Raw genomic sequence first — 14565 nt, 5'->3', positions numbered from 1 at the left:
AGACACATGAAGAAATGCTCAACATCTCTGGTCATAAAAGAAATGTAAATCAAAACAACCCTAAGATTCCACCTCACTCCAGTTAGAATAGCCAGGATCAGGAAAACTAATAACAACAGATGCTGGAAGGGATGTGGCCAGGAGGGATCACTACTACACTGTTGGTGGGAGTGCAAACTCATTCAACCACTATGGAAAGCAGTATGGCAGTTCCTCAAAAGATTAAACATAGAGCTCCCCTATGACCCAGCAATTCCACTACTTGGCATTTACCCAACCATCCAGAAACAAAGGCATACTAGCACAGTGATGTTTATTGCAGCACTATTTACCATAACAAAAATATGGAACCAACCCAGATGTCCCTCAGTTGATGAGTGGATCAACAAGATATGGTATTTGTACACAATGGAATTCTATGCTGCTGACAGAAAGTATGACATCACCCCATTTGTAAGAAAATGGAAAGACTTAGAAAAAATCATATTAAATGAAGTAAACCAGACTCAAAGGAACATAGGCCCAATAGTCTCCCTCATTTGTCATAATCAGTAGAAACCTTGGGCTCTTCTAGCAGAGATTTACCGTAGAACAAAATCTAGAGACATTAGGCCAAATAGTATGACACTAAATGTAAGGACCTCCAGGATAAGGAAACAAAAGCCATATACTGAGTGACTGTGGTCCTTAATGTACTATGTTATCGCTCATCTCTTTTGCCATCCTTTGGTTATCTCATATTGTTACCATTTTTCACCTTGTTATCTGATATATTTTATATGTGCTTAATTGGTTATTTGAAATTAGATAGAGAAGGGGGAAATCAAGATAAGCGGGAAGAGGGTGGGAGGGAAATGGGGACCATGTCATGAAAAGGGTATCAATGTTTGTGAAGTTATGCATCTTCTATCTGGTGAATATAATGTATCCCTTCTATTAATCACAATAAAAATTATTTAAAAAAATAATGTTCAATGTGAAAATGAATGAGTTACATTTCACATTACTATATTTAGTTTTCTTACCATTGATTCAGTAATGATGCTAGGAAACAGGCTTCACAACTTGAAAGTTATTATTGGATTGTTTCAATCCTATCTTTTGCCACCTCTTTTCCTTTCCTTTCCTTCATTCTTTCTTTTTATTCTTCAACTATCTCAGACATCTTTTTTGTAAATCCTCTGTAAAGACAGAAGGTGTAGGCTAGAACTGGAGTCCCCTGTTTTCATGTTGCTTTATATTTAGATGAGCAGCATCCCTGGGAGAACCACACAGGGATTTAGTATTTTATTCTCTCACTGTGTACCAGGAAAGATCACTGACTTCCTGCAGACGAGTCATGCTGATCTGCAAACTGGGGAGCAAAGGACAGTTCATTTCATCACAGGGTCAGAGAAAAGTGGGACCACAAAATGTGGCCTCTTCCTGCCTTCAATTTATTTTATAAATTGGTCACTTGTAGGCTAGGACTGCTTTTAATGATAATAACTGGGCTTAAGTGACTTCAAAAACTCTAGCAATGGTGGTATCAAAGCTATTTCCTATTAGCATTTATATTATTCACAACATACTTTGTTTTTAATACCAATATAACCCCTTAACTTGTTAAATAAAACTAGAGCATAGCTGAATTAAACTTTGCAATATGTAAAAATCTTGCTAGAGACATGGCTCAAGCAGCAATAAATAAATCAAACCGATACAAGTCCCCAAATCTTAACCCCACTACTGCACAAATAAAAACTGTAGGCCACTGACTGGAACCTGTAATCCAAGCTACTCAGTAGGATAAGATCTGAATGATCATGGTTCAAAGGTAGCGTGGGCCGAGCCAGTGGCTCATGCCTGTAATCCTAGCTATCAGGAGGCTGAGATAGGAGCATTGAGGTTCAAAGCCATCTTGGGCTTGAACTGTGAGAATCTTATCTCCAATTAACCACCAGAAATATGGAAGTGGTGCTGTGGCTCAAGTGGTAGGGCATTAGCCTTGAGCTGAAGAGCTTAGGGACTGACCAAAGAAAAAAGGTATCCTGGGAAAAAGAGTCTATGAGTTAGCAAAAGGCTGGGTTGATGATGTGACTCAAGTGGTAGAGCCCTAGCTGAGATACAGGCCCAGAAAGTATGAGGCCATGCATTCCAACCCCAATATTATAAAAAAAAATATTCCTAAAAGAAGTTTCTATCAGACAAAAAGTTTGGAAGAACCCAGGAATTGTATTTATTCCTCATGTATAACTTAAAATATGATGATAGTGTAATGCCAGCCTATAAATGTTGACTATGGTTTACATACTAAAGCAAGCCCTTGCAGGAAATGACAACAAAACTAGGGTGTTTGTGGCCACACCTATAATCCTATCTACTCTGGAGCTGAGATTTGAGGAGTGCTTCAAAACTAGCATAAGCAGAAAAATCCAGGAGTCTCTTAACTATAATTAACTACCAGAAAACTGAAAGTGATGCTGTGGCTCAAAGTGGTAGAGTGCTAAAAAAAAATAATAAAGGCTCAAGAGCAATGCTTAGGTCCTGAGTTCAAGCCCCATGACTAGCCACCACCACCCTCCCTCAAAAATATAGCATTTGTTATTGCCTTTTTCTTATTCTTATATTTAAAATTATAATAAAAATGCTTGCAGCAATGAAAAGTGTGTGTGTGTGTGTGTGTGTGTGTGTGTCACTGGGGTTGAGATCTGTGCCTGGGACTGTCCCTGAGCTCTTCAGCTCAAGGCTACTGCCCTACCCCTTGAACCACAGCCCCACCTACTGTTTCTTAGTGATTAATTGGAGATAACAGTCTCATGTTCCTTAGTGCCTAAGCTGGCTTTGAACCATGATCCTCAGATCTCAGCCTCCTGAATAGCTAGGATTATAAGCGTGAGACACCATACCTGGCTGAAAATTGTGTTTTTATTGTCTAAGTTTCACGTTTCATTATGTTATCACTGAAAACAATAAAAGCTTCTGTGAAATATTTTTGCATCTATGCTTTCTCCTGAGCACAGAGGGGAAATTCCATGTGTTTGAGACATACAATCACTAATACAAAGTGCATCAGTAAAGAAGCCCTTAAGCATTCACTTAATATAACAAGCCAGAGCCAGGCATGCCTTTATAGTTTCAGCATTCAGGAAGCTGAGGTAGGAAGATTGCAAGCCTGAGGACTGTATGGAGTCTAGCTAAGAAGGAAGGAAGGGAGAAATGAAGGGAGAAAGGGAGGGGAGGAGGGAGGGAGGATGAAATGAAAGAATGAATGAAAGAAGGAACAAAGGGAAAAACAAAGGAAGGAAGGAAGGAAAGAAGGAAGGGAGGGAGGGAGGGAGGGAAGGAAGGAGGGAGAGGAAAAACGTCAGTCAGAATTTTTCTCTTGGAAATCTAAATTTTGTTTCCAGCTACAATCCTTCTGTGATCCCAAGTACCCTGTAGTTAACAAAATGAACTTTTGTCCAGATGCTGGTGGCTCACGCCTCTATTCCTAGCTACTGAGGAGGCTGAGATCTGAGGATCATGGCTCAAAGCCAGCCCAGGCAAGAAAGTCCATAAGTCTCTTATCACTAATGACTACTCAGAAAGCTGGAAGTGGTGTTGTGGTTCAACTGGTAGACAGCCAACCTTGAGCAAAGCTAGCTCAGGCCCTGAATTCAAGACCCCAGATCTTCACAAGAAAAGGAGGAAGGGAGGAAGGAAGGAAGGAAGGAAGGAAGGAAGGAAGGAAGGAAGGAAGGAAGGAAGGAAGGAAGGAAGGAAGGAAGGGGAAAAACAAAAGGAAGGAAGGAAGGTGAGGCAGAGAGAGGGGAGGAGGGGGGAGGAAGGGAGGGAGGGGAGGGGGAGAGAGAATGAACTTTTGGAGTTCGTCTGTATACATACCATTTACACCATTTAAGACATGTATGGACTGAGACAGATATTGAATACTAATTGATTTTTCTCTACTTGTGGTTCTTAACCCAAAATTTGACTATAGATGCTCAAAATTAGGAGCTTTTTAATTTCTTACGTATCTACCATGTACCAAACACTATTATAAAAGCTGGGATCATAATAAAGAACAGGTTTGCTCAAATTGTCAGATTCCATTCCAATTGATAGTAAGAGGGTTTTAAAATTAATTAGCCTTGAGTAAGTCCAAGGACAGTGCTCAGGCCCTGAGCTCAAGCCCAGGACTGGCAAAATAAATAAATAAATAAAATTAATTAGCAAGAATATTTACAGGCATTACAACTGGCCTTTCATTTCTGTAGGTTTCCTTTCCCTGGGATAAACCAATCACAGATGGACAATTTTTTTTAAACTTGTATCTATATTGAATATGTAACAGGAGTGTTTTTTCTTGTCATCATTCCCTAAACGATATAGTACAATAACTATTTAAATAGCATTGACATTGTATTATTTGTCCCAAGCAATCTGGAGATGCTATACATTACACAGGAGATTATGTGAAGATTATAGCAAAGTTTGCCATTTTATATAAGGCATCCTCAAGGATCCTAGAAGCAACCCCTGCAAGGCTGAGGAATACCTGCATTAGGTTATAGAATGAAAATACAACAAGATGATGAGAAAGAGATATTGAGGAAATTCTTTAAGATACATTTCCAAAGAAATGTTCCCTGGAGATGTGAGATTTAATTTGCACCTGGGTGATAAAAAAGAATCATCTGTGTTAAGATCTTGGGGAGGTATCATTCTAGGAGCATTAAACAGTAACAGGGGCCAGCTGCTGGTAGCTCACGCCTGTAATTCTAGCTACTCAGAAGGCTGAGATCTAAGGATCGAGGTTCAAAGCCAGTCCAGACACGAAAATCTACGAGACTATTATCTCCAATAAACTACTCAAAAAAAAGAAAAAAGCCAGAAATGGTAGAGTGGTAGCCTTGAGCAAATGAAGCTCACGACAGCACCCAGACCCTGAGTTCAAGCACTAGAACTGGAAAAAACAGAAACAAAAACAAAAACCAGTGAGAAAGCCCTACATAGGGATGGAGTTAGCGTGGTGTGTTCTGAGAACAGAAGGAACGGGTAAGGCTGTGTCAGAGTAAGTGGAAAATTCACAGAAAAGGAAGTAGTAAGGGGCTAGAATATGCAGGGCCTTAGAGGTCCTGGTATTGAATTCAGTTTTTAAGTACAATGCAAATATATCAGAGAGTCTTTATCAGTGTGGCTGTTGAGATCAACTGAAACAGAAAGCATAAAGCAAAATATTGTATGTAAAAAACACTTGGCAAGAACTCATTTCTTTCTAAGACAAATGTTGAATACACAATACTGCGAAGCCCCAAAATATTTCTTTTAAAAAGTTTAATTGTGGTTATTTACTCATAGACTTCTCTATGCTCCTTTTTAAAAAATATTTTTATTATCTTTATGTAGTTGTACAAGAGTTGCAATTCACAGTGCAGTTTATGAAAATAGTTCTCCTTCATCACTGTCTTCCCTTTAAACATTCTCATCCACCCTTCTCAAACCACTCCCTCCTTTACTTATCTTAATGTTAGTTATGTTGAATTTTTTCCATTTAACAAAGCAGTATATGTGTACAGTGTATCTTGATCTGTGTCACCATTTCACCAACTTTCGATGCACCCCATCTCTTGTATTTCTCAATCCTGTACAATGAATTCTTGCCTGCATTCTCCCCCCTTCCCTTCTTCATTCTTCTACCTCTCTCCCCTCTGCCCACCCTACCCTCTTGCAAGTACCCATTTCCTGGTACTTATTTTGTTGGGCTTTGACTCAGTCATTTTAAAGAATTATACTATTTGTGCTCCCCAGAGAGTCTCTTACATTTCAATTAATTCACTTGGAAGCCCTTGCTTACCACTCAATGTGTTTAGAGGAGATTTATAGGCATATTTTAGTTACCACAAATGAGGGAAACCATGCAACACAGGTTTCTCTTGGTCTGGCTTACTACACTAAATATTATTTTTGCCAAGTCTTTCCATCTCCTTACAAATGATACAAATCATTCTTTCTGGATGAGTAGAATTCCACTGTACATATAATAGCACCTTTTCTTGATCAGTTTCCCATTGAGGAGGATTTGGACTAATTCCATATTTTAGCTATGATAAATAATGCTGCAATGAACTTGTTTGTGTTGGTAGCTTTAGTGTGGCCTTATTTGTGCTCTAGTCATAGAGAAACTCTTAGTTTTTTGAGGAACTTCCATAATATTTTGCATACTGGTTGAACAAGCTTAATCTCCATACTGCTTTCCAGGGTGGTTGAACAAGTGGTTACTCAACTTGGTAGGAGCATTATCTTCTGGCTACATCCATACCCACATTTGTAATTGTTACTTTTTTTGACATTGGCCATTCTAACTGGAGTGAAGTGGAATCTCAATGTTGTTTTAATTTATATTTCCCTATGGCCAAAGAAAACTTAAACTAGGTCCTTATATATGACCTTGCACCAGAATCAATTCAAAATGGATCAAAGACCTCAATGGTAGGCTACAAATTATGAAAATATCACAGGAAGAGGTATGGGAAAACTAGGGCTCTTAGGCATAGGTCAAAGCTTTCTAAGAAAAGATCCAGAATCACAACAAATCAAAGCAAGACTTGATCAATGTCTGTGCATCAAACTTAAAAGTTTCTGATGATTGGGAGGGAGTTGCGGGAGAGCAAGGGAGACAAAAACATGAGAAGGAAGCCATGCATGGTGACTAACATCTGTAATCCTAGCTACTCAGGAGGGTGAGATCTAAGGATCAAGGTTCAAAGCCAGCCAGGCACAAAAGGACCTGAAACTCCAATTAACCTCTAGAAAATGGGAAGTGTGGCTTGGCTCAAGGGTAGGGCAGAAGCCTTGAGCTGAAGAACTCAGGGACAGCGCCCAGGCCCAGTTCAAGTCCTGTGACCCACAGAAAAAAAGAAAAAAACAAAAACATGAAAAGGAGTATCAAGGTTCAAGAAGTAATGCACCCATTACCTGACAAATGCAACTGTAACCTCTCTGTACATTATCCAGACAATAAAAAACAATTAAAAAATAGTTTCTGCACAGAGAAAGACATAGCTAAAAAGCTAAATTAAAAGTCCAGAGTGTGGGAGATTTTTATCAGTTATATATCAGGCAAGAAAAAAAATTAAACCCCCAAGTAATAAATACTCAAAGAAATAACACCCAAATTCATAAATGAGCTAATGACTTAAAGAGAGACTTCTCAGGGCTGGGAGTTTGGTCTAGTGGTAGAGCGCTTGCCTAGCATACACAAAGATACAGGCATGATTCCTCTGTAACACATATACACAGAAAAATCCAGAAACGGTGCTATGGCTCAAGTGGTAGAGCTGTAGTCTTGAGAAAGCCAAGGACAGGCTCAGGCCCTGAGTTCAAGCCCAGGGAGAGAGAGAGAGAGAGAGAGAGAGAGAGAGAGAGAGAGAGAGAGAGAGAGAGAGAGGGAGGGAGGGAGGGAGGGAGGGAGGGAGGGAGGGAGGGAGAGGGAGGGAGAGAGAGGAGAGAGAGAGAGAGAGAGAGAGGAGATCAGAAGTGAAAATAGTCAATATACATAAAATATTTCTTCTTACAAAATTCACAGTGTCGTTATTGTAAGACTAACAATGTAAAAACAGAGCTGGAACAGAACAATTGCTAATCACCAAATGGCTAAATCCTCATCATTGTGAGCACACTTCATTATGATTTATATCTTCATAATCATTTTCACTGTCAAAGCTACCATCAGTGAAACTCGCATCAAGGAAGTAAAGACTTGGTTTAAGTGTCTGAGAGTCAGTTCTGAGTGAAAAAATCAAGAGAGAGTATAAGACTCTGAGTTCAAGCCCTACAATTGACAGAAAGAAAGAAAGAAAGAAAGAAAGAAAGAGAGAGAGAGAGAGAGAGAGAGAGAGAGAGAGAGAGAGAGAGAGAAAGAAAGAAAGAAAGAAAGAAAGAAAGAAAGAAAGAAAGAAAGAAAGGGAAAGAAAAGATAGAAGAGAGGAAAGGGGAGGGACCTGAGGAAGGGAGAGGAAGGAACCCAAATCTTAGGCCAGCCTAAGGGTCATCATTTAAGTGAAATGTAACCTGCCTATGACAAAATAAAACTGAAGGAACAACCCTAAAGAACATGTGCATTCCCCTAGCATCACTGGTAAGTGGACTATTTTCCAAGCATGACTAGGATTCTATCACCTATCTCCCAGAGCTGGTGGGCAACAACCACTTACTGAGCTATGAATACCAAAAAGTCCATTTTTTAAAATTTAATTTTATTGTCATGGTGATGTACAAAGAAGTCACAGTTACATAGTAAAGGAGTAAATACATTTCTTGTTGAGCATATTTTCCTCAAGAAGTCCATTTTAAGCTGAACTTAGGTGGGTGTGCCAAGGATTGTTCTGGGCCATACTTTATCCTCTGTACTTCCCTCTGCATAAGAACACCATATAAAGCTGTCCTTACCCCATGGATTATTTAGTTTACTAAATCACGGTTTATTTTTTCCTCAGGATATCACATGCTATTTTAAAGTCAGTTCTCAAAAGGTCTTAAATGACTTGGCTCAAAATTGATTTTGTATTAAGGGAAAGAACCGGTGTCCTAAAGTTTCAATCAGCACCTTAACAAATAGCCTATGACCTCCCACGATCACACAGAGACTGCCAACAATGGTTAGCTGAAACATTTCTATGGTTCATTTCTTTCTGCTTCTTTTCTATACAATTCTTACCCTGTTCACTGAAAACAAGATGAGAGTCGACAATCTTACGGGAAGGGGTTGAAGGAGAGTAGATGCTTTGATGGCAGTACCAAATTATCTTTCAAAATTGGAATGAAGATTCTGTACTAAAGCCACTTCAAGATCCAGACACTAGCCATCTTATTGGCCTTCCGTTAATATTAAATATGGTCATATTTCATTCATACATACTGTGCAGAGGAATAAATTGTCTATGTTATTGAATTTTCCATATAAACAAAGTTCACCACATCAGAACTGACAAATGTTTAAAATTTTTGAATCATTTAATAGAATTTAAAGATATTTTACATGTTCAATTACTGTTTAAGCATTTTTTTTTATTTATAGCCAATGATTACCTTAAGTTCAATGCCCTGAGAGATACAATGGCTTCACTAAATGGCCTCAAATAAATTTCTCAAGTCTTTCAAATTTTCTTTATGTATATAACAGGCCTTTGGCTGGTTGGCTGTTAGTACTTATTTTTTTTCCATTATCAATAAGTCTAACCACTCTTAGATCTATTCTCATAGCTATTCCATGCCTGTTCTTACTTGATCTACAGGAGAAACAAGGCCATAAAGCTTGTAGAAATTAAGGCATTACTTTATAACAATTCTCAGTTAAGAGAAGAAGGGTGGGTAATGCCTTCAAAACATTCAATGTACATGTGTGAAAATGGAGCCAGGTAAAGAGAGGGGATGGATGTGTTTAGTAGAGATGGGAGAAACTGATGCAAGTAGTGACAATGATCAAAATTCTTTGGACTACTAAACTGGCATATTGAATTGAAATCCCTTTGTACAACTACTTCCATATGTCAAATATAGGAAGAAAGCATAGAGGCTTAGAAAAGATATTTTCCTTACTAACATTTTTTCCTTGTGACTTTTATTTTACAAAGTTCGAGAATCCCTTTGACATAAGTAACTTCATTACAACGTTTTTGAGTCACATGCCCTGTACCTTTCATTTCTTACTTCCAATTCTGAAATAACTATTCTTACCTCAAAAAGTTAATCTCTACTTGTTGTTGCATTTCATTTGACTGTGTGATGACATAAGAGGATGAAAGACTTTTGGAAGGGATATTCCTGCTGTGACTTAACCTTCACCTCAGTGGTGTAGTTGGACATAGACTCAGGAGAGTGAACATCTGTTAAGGAACAGGAAATGGTCCATCAAATAGCAATGAGAAAATGTAACTACTCTAGCAGACTATTATATAAATAGACACATGGATCCTTTCCTAATTTTACTTCCTTGAGACTAATGACTGACCCTAATGAAAACTCTAGTAGAAATCACTGTAACAAAAATAGCCAAAACATTAAGAATAGGACAAGTGAGAATGACGATGGCTAATAAGCATTTGAACCACCAAACATCCTTACTAATCCAGCCACAAAAATAAGTACTTGCTCACTGACTAAGAACTGAAAAGAAACCATGGATCATCTAATCTGAATCAATCAGTGGGTGGATCATAAAGAAAAAAAATCTGCAAATATCCTCAGGTTTGCTTACTGTTTTAATGGAATCAGTAATATAAAATTTCTAAATCTTGTTATTATTTATGCTGTGAGTCTGTTTAAGAAATAAGCCATGAATTCTTTTTCCTAAATTAGTCCATAAGAGATAGTCAACTCTTAATCATGCCCAAATCATTGGAAATTCATTCACTAGCAATTAAAATATATTAATATCCCATTTGATTCTGTAAAGGATTTGATATAAATTATTTAAAAAACAACTAAAATATACAACTTTGGAGGGGTCGTCAGTGGGTTTGGAAGAGAAAACCTGGGAAAAAATGAGCAGTGACACTGTACAAAAAGAAATGGCTAATTGCCTAGCTTAACCCCTCTTAACATCACCTTTGCAATAATTTTTTTTAAGTAAGGAAAGAAAAACAGTACGGATTAAAAATTAATCTGGGCAAATGAGAGAACAAGCAGAAAATAATGAAACATGTAAGGGCAATATGCAGAAATGTTACATCAAAATTCTATAAAATTACTAATATTTGGCTAAACATTTAGCTCTTTAAAAAGCTGCAAGATTCATGGAAACAATACAATAAAAACAAAGGTTGAATGAAGTACATTTTTCCCTTCATAGTATAAAAAGGACACCATATAATGAAATGTAAAGACAACCAGTTCTTTATTTTTCTTTTATTCCTCTTATTTTTCCCAGTGATAAGATGATGTCATGATACCAAGATGCAATTGCATCCACATCTCAGGTAGGAAAAAAGATTTAGTTCTCTGGTGAACTAAGGATTGTTGTTGAAAGCCAGCCCAAATAGAAAAGTTTGTAAGACTCTTTATCTCCAACTAACTACCAAAACAGCAGAAATAGACCTGTGGCTCAAGTAGGAGAGCACTAGCCCTTGAGTAAACAAGCTCAGGAACAGCACCCAGACCCTAAATGGAAGTCCCAGGACCAGCTCGCACATGTGTATGTGCACACACACACACAGACACGCACAAATGGACTTCCAGGAATAAATTTCAGATATTATGAATCTGGTATATTTTACAAGAAATACTTTTTGAGTGATCAGAAAAGTAGAGAATCTGGAAACAACACTACACAAATTGAACGGCCAGGAATGAGGAAGAGGCAAAAGATCACAGGTTCAACTAAGTCTGGGCACACTTAGTTGGGCTCTGTGTCAAAAACAAAACTTGGGGTATTGCTCTTGTGGTACAGCACTTCCTTACCATCGACTCAATCCCTAGTACTAAGGATTGAAGGACTGAATGATGGTGAAACCAAAGCTCTTTGAATCCTTTCTCAAAAACTATTCTCTCCTCTCCCTCTCCTTGATTCGCTCTTCATCTTTGTCTTACTCATGCCAGTACTAGGGCTTGAAATCAAGGCGTAGGCACTGTCCCTTAGCAGTTTTTCTCAAAGGTAGTGCTCCACCACTTGAGCTACAAATCTAGTTCCAGCCTTTTGGTGGTTAATTGGAGATAAATGGTAGAGCTAGCCTTGAGAAAGTCCAAGGACAGTGCTCAGATCCGGAGCCTAAGCCCAGGACTGGCAAAAAAAAAAAAAAAAAAAAAAAAAAGTCTCATGATTTTTTTCTGCCTAGACTGGCTTTCAGCAGCGTAGATCTTCAGATCTCAGCCTGCTGAGTAGCGAGGATTGCAGGTTTAAGTCACCAGTGCCCACACTCTTGATTCATTCTTCATACCTACTCAAGCATCTCTGCTGAAAAAAAATCTGCCTTAACTAGACTTTTAAGGCCACCATCCACCACCAGGTTAACACATGCTCTTAAGACTCTATTCTTACAGACTGGGTCCCTTATACAAATGATTTGATCATCAGCTGGTAGCCCTAAGTGGGAGATTGTACAACCTTCAGGTGGTGGAGTCTAGTGCAAGATCATTGTAGGCTGGAGGTGTAGCTTTTAACACACAGTGCCCTGAGTTCAAGCTCCAGTACTGCAAAAGAAAATTAATTTAAAAAAATTAATTAATTAAAAGTAAGGCAATTTAGTACCTTGATAAATTAGCATATAGAAGATTTAAAATGATTTTAATTCTCTTCATGGCCTATTCATTGAAATTAATGTAAGATCAATTTTTATTACAATCAGGGAAAATTCATTTTCATTATCTTAGCTTCAAGCCTAATTTTCCAGTATCTAGTTATAAACTGGTTTCCTCGTGATCATTTTTAGTAACATACTATAGAAATGATCCCTGAAAGTATAGTTTTGTGATCATTTTTAATTAATCAGATTTCTTCCAATGTCAGTTTTAGCCTTTCCAGTTTCTTGTCAGTTTTTTTTTTATAAGTAGTATTCCTTTTTGAGCTAGAATAGGTTTTTACTTATTCTTTTGGCTAATCGGTAAGAAAAATTGTTCAGACTGGCTCTATAGAGTGATCATCTAACTGGGCAGTATCAGAATGTCTATATATTATTACAAATACTGTTTCTCAAAGATTTTTAGTATGGATTATAACCATCGATAGTTGTCATAACACAAATCTGATAAATTTCTAAATATTGTGTGTGTGTACAGGACCTGGGGCTTGAACTCAGAGTTTGGGCACTGTCCCTAAGCTTTTTCGCTCAATGCTAGCATTCTACCACTTGAGCTAACACTCACTTCTGACTTTTTGGATGTGCACAGAAGATAGATGGGATGAGGTTGATCAGAATATATTGTATACATATGTGGAAATGTCATAATGAAATCTCCCTTTGTACAACTATTGTATGCTATATAAAGTAACACTTATTATCTATTTACCTACCTACTTACCTACCTAACTGGTCCTGTGGCTTGAATTTCCTGAGCTTTTGTGCTCAGTACTACTGCTCTACTATTTGAGCCATAGCTCTATTTCCAGCTTTTTTGGTAGTTAATTGGAAGTAAGAGTCTCACAGACTTTCCAGCTGGCTTCCATCTACAATTCTCAGGCCTCAGCCTGCGACTAGCTCGGTTTATAAGCATGAGTCACCAGAATCTGGCCCCCTCCCCCAAAAAGTTAAAAAAAATTGTAAATGAAAAGAAGCCTCTTATATTATGATGAAAATACTTTTGTACAGCTGGATCCCTGGAAACCTTCAGTGGTCCCTAGACTGTATAATGAGAACTGTTACAAGTTACAAGTGGTTAGCAAATACTTTGGGCTCTTGGGGGCAATGCCTGGTGTTAGGACATTGCTCCAGGTGCAGAAAAAAAACCAGGAAGAAAGGAAGATCGAGTGATTAAGAAAGTAGAATTATATCTCTGAGATGAGGTGGAGAATGGATAAAGACTGCTGTGGAAATTGGGGTTTTATCTACTAGAGTGGGGTACTTGGTCTCATGAACCTGAGGACTGTTCAAGTCTGTCTGGTGAAGTCATATACCTGCATTTGATCCTCTGCCTATGCTGGTTTAACTTTGATATAGAAAGTAGACCCCAGTTATCTTAATCATTTTCCCTCCCGGTGTGAACCCTCTGGGGGGAAGGGGGTAGTTAAATGGAGCCTCAGGGTTAGGAATTTAGCTTGGTGGAAGAGCACTTGCTTGGCAAGATCAGTCCTCAGTTGGGTAAGGGGGGGAGGGGCTAAAAAGGCCACAAAACAAAAACAAGGCACTGTCCTTCCTTATCAACCTATCTGTTCCATAGCTCAAGCCCATTTACCCTAGTTAGACAAAAAAAAAAAACAAAAACAAAAACACAGATCTCCTACAATGCTTTCCCTTTGGTGATTCACAAATTGTTTGATATGAAAACAAACGAAACCTGAGCTGGAAATGTGATCACTTGTACAAAAAAAAAGAAAAAATTTAAATGTCAAATTACCAGATACAATTTTTCCAATAAGCATTTGAAGTAACTATGATAACTTTTTTTTTTGGGGGGGGGGTCATGGGACTTGAACTCTGGGCCTGGGCATTGTCCCTGAGCTCTTCAGCTCAAGGCTACCCTACCCCTCAGCCACAGCCCCATTTCCCCTTTTTCTAGTGAGGAACTGGAGATGAAGAGTCTCACGGTCTTTAGTGCCCGGGCTGGGTTTGCACCTTGATCCTCAGCTGTCACCTCCTGAGTAGCTGGGATTACAGACGTGCGCCACCACGCCAGGATAAATTTCTTTTCTTTTCTTTGGGGGGTGGATGGGGGAGGGCACACCTGGGGTGGGGAGATGCATCGCCTCGGAAGGGAAATGCATACCTGCCCCGGTGCTGGCGGCTGCATCTGGAAAGTTAAATGGAAAACAAGTTTAGGAAATGTTTCCAAATTCAGCAATGGCACTAAAGAGACGACCGGCCGACACCTCAGAGGCCAGGGAGCGAAGCCACACTCGCAGTCAGGCCCGTCGGGCGCGCACGCGCTCTGCGCGCAGCCTAGGCCGTCCTC

The 14565-nt window shown here is 38.8% G+C and overlaps 1 protein-coding gene and 1 pseudogene across 1 annotated transcript in view; both read right to left on the bottom strand.

Moving 5' to 3' along the window:
* Positions 1-14472, bottom strand: part of Map3k7cl (MAP3K7 C-terminal like) — an 89228-nt gene extending 74756 nt beyond the window's left edge. Inside the window, exons 1-3 of the mRNA XM_090333419.1 lie at positions 14380-14472; positions 12065-12150; positions 9700-9848 (exon numbers count right to left, since the gene is read on the bottom strand). The gene's annotated coding sequence lies outside the window, so the exon portion shown is untranslated. The remainder of the gene's footprint in view (positions 1-9699; positions 9849-12064; positions 12151-14379) is intronic.
* Positions 12297-12427, bottom strand: LOC150069610 (small nucleolar RNA U3; annotated as a pseudogene).
* Positions 14473-14565: the final 93 nt, after the last annotated feature.

The sequence above is a fragment of the Megascapheus bottae genome, chromosome 1, assembly GCF_031878675.1.
Source record: "Megascapheus bottae isolate mThoBot1 chromosome 1, mThoBot2.hap1, whole genome shotgun sequence".
NCBI classification, from domain to species: Eukaryota; Metazoa; Chordata; class Mammalia; order Rodentia; family Geomyidae; genus Megascapheus; species Megascapheus bottae.
This window is presented reverse-complemented; position numbering and strand designations above follow the sequence as displayed.